The 14,947-nt window shown below is 36.3% G+C and overlaps 1 protein-coding gene across 5 annotated transcripts in view; it reads right to left on the bottom strand.

The window, feature by feature from the left end:
- The window catches only part of CDH12 (cadherin 12), a 638,327-nt gene that overhangs the window by 220,936 nt on the left and 402,444 nt on the right, over nt 1-14,947 (bottom strand). For 3 of the 5 annotated variants that reach the window (XM_071453742.1, XM_071453733.1, XM_071453746.1), the window contains exon 2: nt 1,442-1,578. The exons of the other annotated variants lie outside the window; for them this stretch is intronic. The gene's annotated coding sequence lies outside the window, so the exon portion shown is untranslated. The remainder of the gene's footprint in view (nt 1-1,441; nt 1,579-14,947) is intronic. 5 annotated transcript variants of the gene reach the window in all.

The raw sequence follows: 14,947 nt of genomic DNA, 5'->3' as shown, positions 1-14,947 counted from the left end.
TGGAGAGGAGGAGTGGGGCAGGGCAGAGGCTTGAGAAGTATATGTCCATATTGATTAGCTGAGTTTTTAATGCAGGATATAGTGCTATGAATTGTATTTCCAACAATAAACAATAATCAACAATAGAGATCTTTAACAACAATAAACAGCATTGGCTGAAAACAACCAGTGCAATAAATTCACACTTTTGTAAACTGCCTAGAAGTTATACATCTGTCAAAGCTATGAAGATTTGAAATCACTTAACTTTCCCTTAATGCTTTCTTTCTATTATGATTGAGTTTTAAACAAAACATGTTAACTTTTAAGGGCAACAGAGAGAACTGACATTTTCAATACAACAGATCTTAATTTCATCCCTTACAGTATTAAAAAGTTTGGCCTCTTTACACACTCCTTAATTACATCCCCTGATAGCACAGCTATCAAGCATGGACATGACTGAGACTATCCAAGTCAGTTCACTTTAGAAATTTCAGAATAGATAGACCATAGGTACAAAGCTAGCTAACTAACTCCAGGTTGTGTAAAAATCTCTGACATTTTCCTATTACTCATTTAATCTTTCAAGACAGCCTCACTCATCTACTGTCTTATTTCCTTACAGATAAAGATCTTCAAGCATCAGTCTGTTTCTTTTGATATGTCTCACTTTCTATCAGCCCATGAAAAAATGCATCCTCTTTCTCCTCAGTCAAACACTGCTCTCACCCCAGAGCAACCAATTTCATTTTCTGGCCACTTGCATTGACACAACATCCCTACTCACTCTTTCCCCCCCAAACAGAGGAGAAATGCTAACCCTACAAAAGCAACTATCCAAATCCTACCAGCCTCCAAGCACAACATTCCTTCCACACGCCAGTCACAGTCTTCAGTCTGACGGCAGCCTGGAAAGCTGCATGCATATTCTTGACTCACATTTCATGAATCCCTTACTGCCTCATTTAAATGCCATGGGACTTTAAAGCCCCGCATCTACGAGTTCCTGCTGGTGAGGGAATGATGCTCCTTATTCAGGATTATGTGTTACCATAATGCACTTTTGCTTTCCAGCTGCTGTGCTTCCTCAAATACATACACAGGGAGGGAAAGTGCACTTGCCTTTTCTCCTCCTCCTGCCTTTTCTCACTCCTGCATGCTTCTAACAATTTTTTTTCTTCTTTGTTTGTTGTTTTTTTTTTTTTTGGGTTTTTTTTTTTTTTTTTTGCAAGCTTCAGAGAATCAGAGGATGGGAGAAAAGTGCAGCCATTGATTAGATGCTGCTCAAAACTCGCCTCCGTGCCGAGGGGTGCTGCGGGCTGGGACACTGGGTCCTGCCCCCAGCCCGCTCCCGCGGCGCGGGCTCCCTTGCTGCAGTGCAGGCTGGCACTTCACTCAGCTCCAACTTTCCATGCAGAAATTCGGCACGATGCAGGCAGCCAGATAAAGCAGCACTTACCTTAATTGAAATCTTTTCTCTGCTAATGCTGGAGCATCAGTCCAATCAACAGCGATCGGGGAGAATCTAAGTTTCAATCAACACCCTCCGGGTAGCCGCATGCTGCTCTGCCTTTTTTTCAGTGAACTCCTCACTGTCTGGAGGAGAGAGAGAGAGAGATGAGCTGAAATCCTCAGAGGCTCGTAGGGAGTGAGAGAAGAGGCACCAAAGCAATGTTTCTTAACAGGAGATTCTCAGCCGGCGTGCTCAGGTCTGGAAGATCCTGTAAGTGCTGTGATAGGCTCCTGTCATGTCCCCTGAGCCGTGAGATGATCATTGACCTGATTAGCTCTGAACACTCCCTACATGCAGAGAAAGCGCTGAGAGGATTGGTGGGTCGCAGGGGAATTGGGAAAGGCACCAGGGCCGCTTGGGAATCTTCATTCTTCCAGACTAATGGATGTGCTGCAGCTGAGGCTGTAATTTGTGAGGAGGTTATGCACAATGTTAACCATCTGAGGACTTAAACAATTGTGCTTTTGCATGCTGTTTCTCAAGGTACACCAGCATTCAACGCGGGGTAGAGCTGAGTGATTGGAGGCTGATGTAGCCATTTCGTAATACAAGGCTCACTGTATGAGATGGTCTTTAAGCTCAGAGATAAAGTGGATCCATACATTTGTCTCCGACCCCAGAGACAATAGCAGTTAATGGGTAGAATAAGTGAAATTAGCATGGTGGGCTCATGTTAGCCCCCAGATGGCAATCAGTCAGCATGGAAAGAAAAAGAAAAGAGCAACAAAACCCAAGCAAACTAGAATTATTTAACAAGTGCATGCGGCAATTTAAATAAAATGTGGAGAAAGAATTTCAAATTAGTACAGAAAGGACTTTTCAACGTGGAGATAAATCAGTAGAAAAGCACAACAATAGAGCAATGCAAGTTCTTCCCTCTCACAGCAGAGGGGAAAACCCAACAAGGAATGCATTTAAAGGATCTAATTTGCCTTTCACTTGCACTGATACAAATAAATCTATTAAAGATGACAGTTTAAATTTAGATCAGGATAAAAAAAAAAGCGTAGTGAAAGAAGAATGAGGTGTATTCATTACTTGTTTTTGGTTCAAGGATATTATGGAAACTAGACTTCAGTGTACCAAGTATTCAGGCTTGCATGGTCAAACGAGTCAAGTCAAAATATGTCAACTTTTATGGCTGCTCTCATCTGCTCATCTGTTTTCCTGTTCTTGGACGATAATTATGGCACTAAGCAGTTGACTCCATTTTACATTCAGATTTATCTATGGAAATACCAGCTTGTGACTAAGAATAATTTTGTTCACAGAATAATATATTTAGTATTGATGATCTGGAGCACCAATATAAAAAGGAAAATGGATATTTTTATAGCAACTAATGAAGAAGATTTAGAACCTATTATAGCAATGCTAGTTCATATGTAGTTACCATAAGTTACTCTATGAATGCTGAAATAAAGTTAGTCATAAACATATATTGAAATTCTTAATGAAATTTATTTACTTTGGGTCTACTCATACATTTTTCTGGTAAATTTGTGTAATTGTGTTTTAGTAGGAAAAGCAGTAATGAAAGCAATTTTAAAGTTGTTAAGTGGCAAAGAAAATGGATTAAATGTTTACTTTCTGAAGGCATTCACATCAGAAAGCTCATTATTACAGAGAAAAGAGTGTCATGTGATTTAGATCACACAGAAGTAACCCTGGAAGTTTGAATCACCAATTTATTTAGCAAGATGGAAAACAAAGATTTTTCACCCTGGCTTTAATGCCTGAGAAACAGGAAATAAATCTAAGTGCCCCATATTTCCACTAGACAATCAGTAGGAACATATCAATTTTTCTACCCTAGCAGTGTTAGCAATATAATTTTCAGGTTCCTCCTCTGGAAGTGCCACTCTCCGCTGAAAAGTGCCTCAATGTGCAAAATCTGGATTATAAGATTGGCAATATTTTATATTCAGACAGCAAAGTTTTTAGAATGTAGGTTACTTTTTTTTTAAAATTTCTTGAATGCCTATCACCCAGGGATTCATGCCTGCCCTGGGACTAATGGTAAAAAAAGTAATAATTAATCTACTAATTAATCAAATAAGAAGGCTTTTATACATGCTAATATGAAACATAAACACATTATTGAGTAAAGGGTTTTATGTGTCAGGACTAAGATGATTTCCTGTTACAACCCCCACTGAAAAAGAGGCTCTTCTCTTTACCTATACATTTGTACCAGTGAAAGGGTGGAAGTCATCCCAAAGCTTACAATCTTATCTGTTCTGACATGGCATCCCTCATGAAACATGTAATCCACAGACACATGCTGTATTATTAATGATTTTAAATACAATTAAAGAAATTAAATATGAAAAATACCTTATTAAGAGAATTTATTTGCCACTCCTGTAAGCTTCCAATTTCAGGTTTCATGCTGCTTTGTTTAATTGAATCTTAGCTCTCACCAGCCCTAGAAATTTCAACACTTCCCTTAAACTGCTGTTCCAGCCTATGAGATCTCCATAACAGGAATTCTTTTCCATTTATTACTTTTCAAACATCTTTCAACAGTTTTATACAAAAAAAAAAAGTTCTAATAAATAAATGGTAATCATTTAAATGGTAATCATTCACATTCAATGGTCTGACTGTCTTTTTAAGGTTTAAAGGTCAACATTCATCAGAAGTTCATTGTACAAAACTGAATTATTTTAATTGTTTCTCACCAAAAGTGAAGGTCTGGGGAAAAAATAACAGCAGATCCAGAGAAGGGACTGAAGCATGAAGGAAAAAACCTGAAGTGACAACATGATTTCAGTTTGTGCAGAAACAACTGGGACTTACTGTAGTCTTGGACTATTAGGTAAGACACTAGCATTTTAAATTTCGTGTTAACAAAAGAAAACAATAATTTGACTCACTCATGAATCTTGCTATAGTCTAAGTAACAGAAGCAAAGTCTGGCGCCTTGGGTCCTATTCCCAATCCTAAATATAACTTAAAATTTCGAATTCAGTTCCTATGAGTCATCTCAATAAAGGGACAGAGGTTTTTCTGCACAAGAAAAGTAATATGTCTTCAATAGGAAATTATACAGTAACATATAGAGATTAAAAAATTTAGGCACCCTTCTCAGCACATCATTCTTACAGAAAGGGGGCAGTATACTAAAGCAGTAAAAAAATAAAATAAAATTCTATGTAATCTCTAATCTTTTGAATTCCCTGCCCCAAGCCATGATTATAGGAAAGAATTAATATGAATGTGTGAGAGTATTTTGAAATCATAACAGAATCTAAAATGATTACACAATAATACTTTCTCTGTTCAGTATTGTTCCTCAATGAAAAGCAAAAACATTTTTTCATGGGCAAGACAGATTACTAGTCATGGGGAAAAGAATCACTGTCCAACTAACGATTTAGCAGCAAAATTTAAAAGACTTTTATAATATCATTGAATAAACCATAGTATTTTTACTGTCAAAGGCCATTAGATATTTGTGCTTCACTAAAAGATTTTTTTTTAAAGATGAGTAGCATATTTAAAAAAGCTGTATTTCCAAACTTGATCATTTGATTAGATTGAATGCCAAAATAAATACAGAAAGCTGTACTAGTGTAAGTTTCTTAATACTCTTGTAAAGACCTTTGGTTCACAGACACAAACTACTTCAGCTCAATACCTTATCATGCATCAATGTAAAGTCAATATCAAATAAAAGGCCATAGAGGAACACTAAGAAAAGTGCTATTACAGTCACAACTTTACTGCTGGCCCAAATCCCACACAGAGTCCATTGTGTCAGCTCTGTTGATTCTCGGGAACAGAAAGGAGTAGAAGCAAATAGTGTTTATGTCCATGTCAACACACAGAATTATTCTTCTCCTACATTTAAAAAGATCCTTTGGTATGAATAAAGAAAAATGCTATACAGGATGCACTTAGAGTGTTGATTTTCTGAGTATAATCATCTTTTCTAATAAGTAAATGGTGAAAAAGAAATATTGTCTGCTTCATTTTGGCTGGAAACACAGAAACTGGAAATAAGGTGTGTGAGTACTCTAGGAAAGCAACAAACCCAGCATTATATTAAGTATATTTCTACACTTAATATAGAAAATATTAAGTAAAAATATATTTATCCTTCATTTCTTCAGAGAAAAATATAAATAATAAACCACTTTAAGACATTAAAAATGCTCCACAGAAAAGTATTTGAGCCATTCAAACTTTCACAACCATATTTTCCATATTTTGGCAACCAGTTTTCCCCATGGCCTCCACTGACAGTGAGACTAGTTAACTCACAGTAATACTTTACTGCCATGCTCTGTAGCTCTGAAATTTTACTCTCATCCTCATTAATTTCAAAACTACTAGCAGAGCAAAGGAAACTCCAAACTCTCATCTGGCCTATATCAGCACAGCTACATTGATTTAAGTGGAATTCTACAGCAGATTTATAAATCAGTGAGGTCTCATATAACAGCAATACAATTGGTCATCAATGAATACTACAGCAGGTTTCAAAGATCAGTCTTCCTGTAGCATCATCCAATATTTTATTTTTTGATATGGATCATTTCTTTCCAAACTTCTCAGCCATAGTGAGTACAGACAACACGGGGAATTTCTTTGCACCAAAGAGTTTAATCTTGAGCATGCAGTGCTTTAATTCAGCATCTTATTCAACAGGTTTTTGATGTTTTTGATGTTAAGGTAAAGATGTGATCTGGATGGAATGAGACAGCTGAATCCTTGTCATACTCAGTGGAAAACTGCTGATTTCATCAGGCTTCCCCTTGTGGTACCTCAGAGGGCTCAGACAAATCCAGTATATAATGCTGCTTTATGTCATCTGATGAATAAACAGCTTTATGTCATCTGATCACTGTTCTCACTCCCAGTTTAGCAATAATTATCAGTATCACTCTTTTTACTTAGGCCACACTTCCAAATATAAGGAAAGTAGCACAGCATGTTGCTTTAAGACACTTCTGATACAGTATCAGAATTTCAGTTTGAATTTCATTGTTTGCTTTTATTAAGCCAGCCTTGTAGGCTGAGACAATTCAATGTTGGTGATCTCTGTTTCCTTTAAGACATTCTCACAATGTTTGAGACATTTAGGAGGCATGGGTAACCCTAGATTTAAATAAAGGCCCACAAAATGACTAAACAAATGAAAGTTTTGGTGTATCCTAATACCATTGTGGAATGGTCCCAGAATCATGACAGCGGAAAAGCAGGTGGTGGTTAATACTCTACAATTCAGTTCTGGGAAAAATTTATTAACATTATGCTTTGTAAGAGTAGGGAACTTATGGGTAGAGAGGATATACAGCCCTGTGAGTAGAAGAAGGAAATATAGAGGGATAATATTTTTAGTGATATATTCAGGTCTAGTAGAGAAAATTAAGGTAGAAAGAAGATGTAAAATGGAAACAGGCCACCACTCTTTTGGAGTTTAACTACCATCTGAGAGAAATTAACTTTATATTACAGAGGAACACCATCCATGTTCAAGCACCAAATAAATTATTGTTGTCCATTATTATAAAGAAGGAAACAGAATGAGCAGTTATTCAAAAGTCATATGTGCTTGCAATACTATTTCATTTAGAGATGCATACTATAAAGGCACTTTTGTGAAATAATGGAATCAAAATTCTATTCAGTCTGTTTGGTGTGTCTTTCTGTATGAATTGAGAACCTTGGGACTACTAGAATGTACCCTACAGGACCAAGGAAGATTTGAATATAGAGTTAGTTTATCTCTGCTGAAAATTTCTGTCAGCAATACACCTACACAGCTCAGCTGGAAAAGAAATTAAACAGCTGTAACTAAGAGCATGGTTTTGCAGCAAAGTTTGCAGTTTCTGGTCTGGGTCTTTTTGCTGGGGGCTATAAAGCTACTTTAGACAAAACAGCAAAAATAGAAGCACCCTGCAATTTGCACCACAGGAGCAGTGTGGGAAACAGAATGACTCAGGGACATCCTTTCTAAAGTACAATTCCTCCCCCACATCCTTCTTGTTCAGGTGAAGGGAACAGTGTGATTTGTGGTATGATCTGTCTCAGCAGCAATTTACAACTTCCCAGTAAAATCTCTCTGCTCACTCCCTTCTGCCATCAACTTGCTTTAGCATGCAGGGACAGGGGGGATAGGATAGTGCAGAAAGTCATGTGCAGGGATGCAATGTACTGCTTGTAACCACATAAATATCTTACACTCATCCATTAGCCTCCCTGTTCCTGTCTCTCTGAATAAGGAGGGTTTGCTTGTCCCTTTGAAGGGGACAAAACTGAACTGCAATTTAGTCTTGGGATTCTCCCTGGCATTTTTATGGCTGAAGCCTGTCTGCTACTTACTCAGACTAATACTATAAATCTAGTACATTTTAAGGGCCACATTTTCAGTGTCATAAAGCATCATATCTGTCCATTTTTCAGGGTAACCACAGGGCTTTTATAATAATAGAGAAAATCTGATCTTAGGATGTGACAACATCACTGCCTGAGATTTTTCAGATGCTACCGGTTTCTGGAAAAGCTCAGAAAAATATAGTAACAAGGATAAACACTAATTAACTTTCCAGCAATCTTCACTTGCATCTGTCTGACTAGATTTTAGTCTTCTACTACTGGGAACTTGGATTTGTTTCTTTTTTTTGATTGTTCTGGTTTATTTTTATTTCACCCTTGACTGTTTTCTTATATGATATTGCTCTTCTCTTTTGCAGTTTTTCCATTCCAGAGTCAACTTTAATCTGTTTGTTTTTTTATTCTTAAATTTCCAATCTCTTTTAATATTCCTCCCTTCTTGTTTTCTTGCTCTCTATTTTGCCAGTCTTCTAAGGAGAAGTATACTGCCTTTTCTTGGCAGTGTTAGAATGGATAGGTATAGAGGGAAATAACAGGGAGAATAATAGCTGCATTTTTCCATATACAAATAAAAAAATAACTTATGTAGGAAAAGGAAATCAAATACTACCAAAATTGCTTTTATTTTTCATTCCCTCAACTACTATTCAGGAGGAGCTGGAAATTCTGTAAAGGAGCATGACTGGAAACATTTTAATTCCTCATACAGTCTCATTCTTCATAGTCTGAAACAAGTTTTCCCTCAGATGACAAACACCAGCCCATTAACTGTGAAGGACAACTTCCTTGTAACAGGGAAGAAGGTTGAAAATAAAATAAATAAAATAAAGAGTACCTGCAGCAGTATTGTGCAAGCCCTGAAGGAGTAGGCTGATGGGAATAGCAGCCAGTAAGACAAGCCCTTATTTGGGGTCAGTGCTCTCCCTTCATATGGGACCATGCTGGCTTGCACTTGCTTAGATTTGCTGTGGGAATACTTAAGATAGCACATAAAGGTGACAGTGAACAGGAGGGTAAGGCAGTCCCTCATCCCAGCTTCTTCAGAGGTTATCAGGAATAGAAGTTATTTAGTGCCTTCCATGTGCCTAATGGCAAGATTATTACTCCCAGAAGCATTGCACTGCATCCAATTGTGTAATAAGTTAAGTGCCTTCCATGACATAAAGAAGCTAAAGTTTGTACTGTATATAAATCTTATTTTTAGATACCAAGGAACATGAAGATTTCAATGTAGCACAAAGACACTGACACTGATTAGCAGGGTCTGATCCTGTCGAGTTTCCTTCTTGTTTTTACTACTCACATCACTACTCCTCTAACACCTTCTATTACAGGCATATGATACATATTATGTGCTACATATTACTCTGCCATGAGTTTGCTTGCCTATAGCAAAAATTCAGAAAAAAATATTGCTTCCTTTTTCAGACCAGCATGTTATTTCTCATTTGCCTGTTTTTGACTATATCCTGCATTTCAAAAGTCTCATAGGCCTTTGTGATTATCAGGTTTCTGAAGGTTTACCTTAAATCATCAGCTGAAAAGAGAATGAAAAGGCAAGAATATATGAAGATGTGTTCTTAATTTTTCCATTCTGTAGTCATTATTTCCAGTTGGATCTATTAATGCCTTCATTTTAAAAGCTCAGAAGGCAGAGATTCAGATCACAATATGAAATGTGACACTCAGTTCTAGCCAGCAGGAAACTGAAGGTGGCAGGAGGAGATCGGCGCTAAAAACCCGGACTCCTTAGCTCAGGCAGCCCAATCAAAAGCCATGTCTCTGCTGCTGCCTCTTCACTCAGGGAAGCAGAAATCATGGTCTATCATAAACTTGGGCATTGTATCCCACAGAGAGAGAATTCAGCAGTGGCATCTTAAACTGTACATCACTGCAGTTTGCTGCCAAAAACCAGCACAGAGCATGCTGGAACAGTTTCTTTAACACAATCTTTCTCCAGAAACCTTTTGGAAGAGAACATGCTTCCACAAAAAACAGACACCTGTTACCTCTTTTGAAGATGTCATGGTTTGAGACAGTGGCTAAGCAATAAAATTTGGCCTCCACCAATTAAACAAAATAGAATAGAATTCTCTAGCCACACATGACAGATTAATCATACAACACATTTGAAAAAAAAAATTTTAGGTTAATAATCACATCTTTTCTGGATAGAAGGTATCATTATGTGATCATACTCATTTGAGTCATTAGCCTCTCTTTTCCCTTTTTTTGAATATGGAGGAATGAAAGATGGCTTAATTATAGCACTAGGAAATTGCTTGCCTTTTGGTGGGGGGTAGAGAAGATGGTCTCATAGTCACAATACAAAGTTGAGACTGTACAATATTACCTTAAAATATTTATTTTCAGTTACTCTCAGTTCCATTTGCATCTGTAATAAGTAGCATGTTTAAAAGACACTTGCATATATGGAATGGAAGTAGAAGAATGTGGAAGCTGAAAGATGCAGGGCCTCACTGCCTAAATACACAGTCACATTTTCTCTCATGCTTTCAAGCTGTAATTTGTGATTAATGTGAAAATGTGTAATATTAACAGTCTGTTAAAAACAATGGGTAAAAACCACAAACACTACATATTCATTCATGTTAATTTGTCTCTTTACTAGCAAAGCCAACCAGCTTGTGTTCATCTATCTCCAGAACCACCTATACTGATATTAATCAGTTTGCAGAAACACTGCATCTTTTTTTCCCCCTCTTCATGAAGGCACTTCTGAGAATAATAATTACACTACTTAGCCTTTGTCTAGTGCTTCTCATCTTTCAAGAGCTTTAAAAATATTAATTCACTAATTAATCTTCCCAACAACTCACATTACTCCCATTTTACAGATGGAGAAGCATTAGCAGAGAGGGTGAGTGACCTGCCTGAGGCCATGGAGAGCAGAAAAAAGGGAGAGGACTAAGAGAAAAAATGCTCATAACTAGAATGAAATGGAGGCAGATGGGACAATTATGGTGATTGTTCAGCAAATAATCATGAGATTCCAGTGAAGAATTCAACATACAGGGGTATGGCAGTGCTAGTTCTACTGGATATTATACAGCTACTCAGTTTGCCAAAGGATCCACAATTTTTTTTTTTAAATTAAGAAAAAAGAACTGAAAATAAAACTTATTGCTCTTTTAATTTTTTTTTAAAAACAAGAACAGTTTGTTCTTAGATACTGGCAAAAATCTTAAAAGTGTTCATGAGCAAAAAAACTAGGGTCAAGAAACTATAAAATTCTAATTTACTTGGTATTTCATTCGATGTGAGGTTATCTGTACTCAAAATTGGATCAACTAAATGCAAAGACTGCCCAATGCTAGTGACATTAGGATTTCTATTCCTGGTTCATTTTGCACCTAGGGAGTCTAATAGAAAATATGCTCTCTATAAGACCAGATGTAGCTCACGTATTGAATTCTAACTGTAAGTGAAAAAACTAAACAAATAAACTTCCCTCTTGAATCTTGGCTTTCTGCTTTCCAAATAACCTCTGTTTACCTACATTTTTTTCATTTTGTTTTAGTTTGGCTTTGCTTTGTTTACAATTCCAAATGAGTCCAGGAAAACAGACATTTCTACATTAGGACTACAGGAGAACATGGGATAATACTATTGTATGATACTGCTGTCAGGGAGACATTTTCCTTAAGGCTGCAAGAGATACACCATTCTCTGAAATTTAGGACAATGACTGCCAATGTGAGGTATCCAAGCCAAATCCAGGAAGTGAATTATCTAAGAGCAAAAACTTTTTTCTGTGCCACAACTCATAAAAAACCTGGGGACTGTTTTTTAATTGCGTTAGAATCTAGCAAGTACAATACACATAACTATCGAAATCAAAATGATTACACAAATATTCAATGAACCTTATGCTCCATACAGACTGGGAACAAAGTAAAAAAAATGTACAATCAGGTCAAACAGAGATGACTTTTGCCTGTCTCTGAGAAGTTTTGCTTTCTGTTCCATTGATATGTTAAATGTTTGTTTCAGTTGCAATTTATGTTGATATTAACATTTTGTATAATACTGTAGCTCACTGAATAGTGGATAAACAACCCAAGAGTACCAAAAGCCCCAATGAGAATGAAGAGGAGCAAGAGGGGATGTAAAAAGGCCCCTGACAATTTCAAACACAGCATATGTGCTGTAATATTCTGCACTAAGAAGGGAACTCTTACTCCTGTAACCTGTGCATTTCTCTCACTAGCTATCCTCTTGTTTGGAGATACCATTAAAATGAAATTTAATTACCTACAGAATAGCTACAGCTACACTTTTTCAGGTTCTTAGAGCTTGGGAAGCAAATAATTTCCAAGACACAGAACAGATACACCTGTTCTGTGTGTTGGAAAATTATCTGCTTCCCAAGCTCTAAGAACTTGAGCCAAAACTGTTATTTCAAAAAAGAATAATAAAAACTATATTTTGCTTCTCTGAGAATTTGAAAGTAAAGTTAATTGCTTTCTCTCTCTCTGAGTTCTATATCCTCTTAAAATTAATTCTCCTTTTAAACTTTATTTAAGATGCATATTCAGGAAAACATTTCCTGGAAATGACAAGGTGGAAAAAAGCCTCTGTTTTCACTATTTTGATATTAATAACACAATTTTATGGTTTCATCATTTACAAGCTTTGCAGACAATACACATGATTACCAATAAAATCACTGACAACAGCAAGCAACTTACCACTAGTGACCTCAAAATTCTGTAGCAGTAAGAAGCAAATTGACTGGGAAGAACTCCTACAGTACATTGTAATCAGGATGAAGCTATTAAATTTGTGATTTTATCCAGTGATTAAATTTTTGGTTAGCTCCCATAATGGAATGGGGTTTATGCTATCGCAAAAGAATAATGATCACAAAACTTTCATAAAAGATTTTTTACATAGGTACAGGACCCTTGAGAAGGATGCTGAGTGATTACATGAGCATATCATGACAAACAAATGCAGCATTTTGTCTGTGAGGTTTAGTTTGGTTTGCTTTGCTTAGGTCAGCCTGTTGGACTAAGGCCACAGATCACTCTCACCAAAATTCAGAGTGCTGTGCAGATAGGACTTTTATCAAATAGGAAAAGGGGAAAAGAAAACAAAGTGCCTGGGTCAGCTGTGATGTCACCCAACAGAGAGAAGACAAGTTTTGTTTATGTAATGGACATAAAAATGTCACAGATTCAGACCAGATGTCCTGAGTTTCTTCCCAGATGCTTCTGGGTTACACTGAGGCTACTGTAGCTTCATTTTGTACCCTTTCTTTGGTATATTTCAGCATTAAAAAGAAGAGGTGGATTCTATTTACATGTCTCCATAATTATATTTGGATGCTGTTGAGCAAAGATGGAGCTCAAAAGTGCTGTTGATAGAAACCTAATTACTGTTTTAGGAACCAAGTTCCTTTAAAAAATGTTTTTATTTATTTACTTAGCCTAAATTTTTGTCAGAAACTAGGCAGTGCTGTGTAGTTCAAAGCTGTAAGTTAAATGGGTGGTTATCAATGTAAGGTAAATGGTTCTTAGATGTTGGGAACTACAAGTGGACTAGCTTTACATATCAGCTCATCTATAATTAAAATTTGTTAATACATTCTGAATGTTGCTGATTCTAATATTTTAAAGTACCTGAGGTTATTCTAGGCTAAGCAAGAGAGTGTCAGTTTTCTTTCTTTAGCAGTCTTTTTGTTTGCATAGGCTTTAGTTTTATATTCTTCAAGCAGGAAACTGTATGTAATTATTTTGGCTGTCTTCTTTTATTGCTTAATTAAAACTATAGAAAATGGCATAAAATAAACTCTCTCTATCTCATTGACATTTGCACAGCAGCACATTTACAATCAACCAAAAGCATATTTGTCCTATGTCATTAATGATAAAAAGGCACAAATTACTTATTTATGATGATATTAAGAATAAAATATTAATTTGTTGAAGAAAACACTGTATTAATAATAAATAATCCTGATCTCCATGAAAATGATACCAGAATGAAAATTCTTTAATTTGGTTTAGAAAATAATTAAATACAGGCATACACTCATAAAAAAGAACTCTACTGTCTTGTAAACTGTGGTAAAATACATGTCTTGGAACAACCTCTAAGTAAGAACTTGCACAAGAAGTGCGTTATAATGATGGAGGAATTTACTGTACTGTATCGTTGACCATTAATTCTGAAAACACTACTTTTTCTGAAAGAAAGTTCTGCATAAATAAAATATATGAAAAGTCTAGAATTCACAACCAATCCCTGAAAATAAAGTGTCTGTACTTTGGATCATTTAGTATCTAATTGAGGAAAATATACATGAGAGATTAATGATAAATCCACTCATACCACTTGTAAAAAACCCTGAATCATTTTTCCAAATCATGGAACAAAAGAATAATAAAATAATGAATAGGATGGGCCAGGAAAACATCCTGTGTATAACTATCGATTTACCACAAGAGAAATTCATAGGCAATGCTGACTGCAACTGAGAATTTCTAAAAGTAAGTTTACATAGTTATTCCAACTTTTTTTTTCCAATATTTTGATCACTTTCTCAATAATTAAAATACTTGTGAAAGTGGCCCAAGTAGCTGTCTGTTTTTTAAGTGATTGGGGCTTTCCCATTATTTATGTCTACCTTCACCTCAATTCTTCGGCCTTTACACTTGCTCACACAGAAAATCATCTCCTTTTTTGTATGCACCTTTTTTCCAAACCGTTTTTTGAAGCACACAGGAAAGCTATAGCAAGGGTGATGACGTCTGCACCCTTTAATTTGTAGCACAATGCTGTCTCTTTCTATGCCTCATTCTCAATACTAATAGGCATATTTCCAGTCACTTCACTTCCACTTGGTATTATATACATTAACAATCTTTTTATGCAGGTCTCAAAGCACAAAGCTCAGGAGTATCACATTTTGTAAAACATCAGACACAAATATTCATGTTCCAGAAAATATGAATGATTTTATTCTCAACAGCAAGCAGACTGGGAATGGTTGAAACTTACACAGGCATATCTGAGTTAGTCCTAATTAGCTGAAATACCAGTAGCAGCATAGCAGGACCCAGTGAAAAACTGCAGGCGAGC

The sequence above is a fragment of the Agelaius tricolor genome, unplaced genomic scaffold, assembly GCF_023055355.1.
Source record: "Agelaius tricolor isolate 1412-34295 unplaced genomic scaffold, bAgeTri1.0.p SCAF_2, whole genome shotgun sequence".
Taxonomy (NCBI): domain Eukaryota; kingdom Metazoa; phylum Chordata; class Aves; order Passeriformes; family Icteridae; genus Agelaius; species Agelaius tricolor.
The sequence above is the reverse complement of the archived record's forward strand: the minus strand, read 5'-3'. Positions and strand labels throughout refer to the sequence as shown.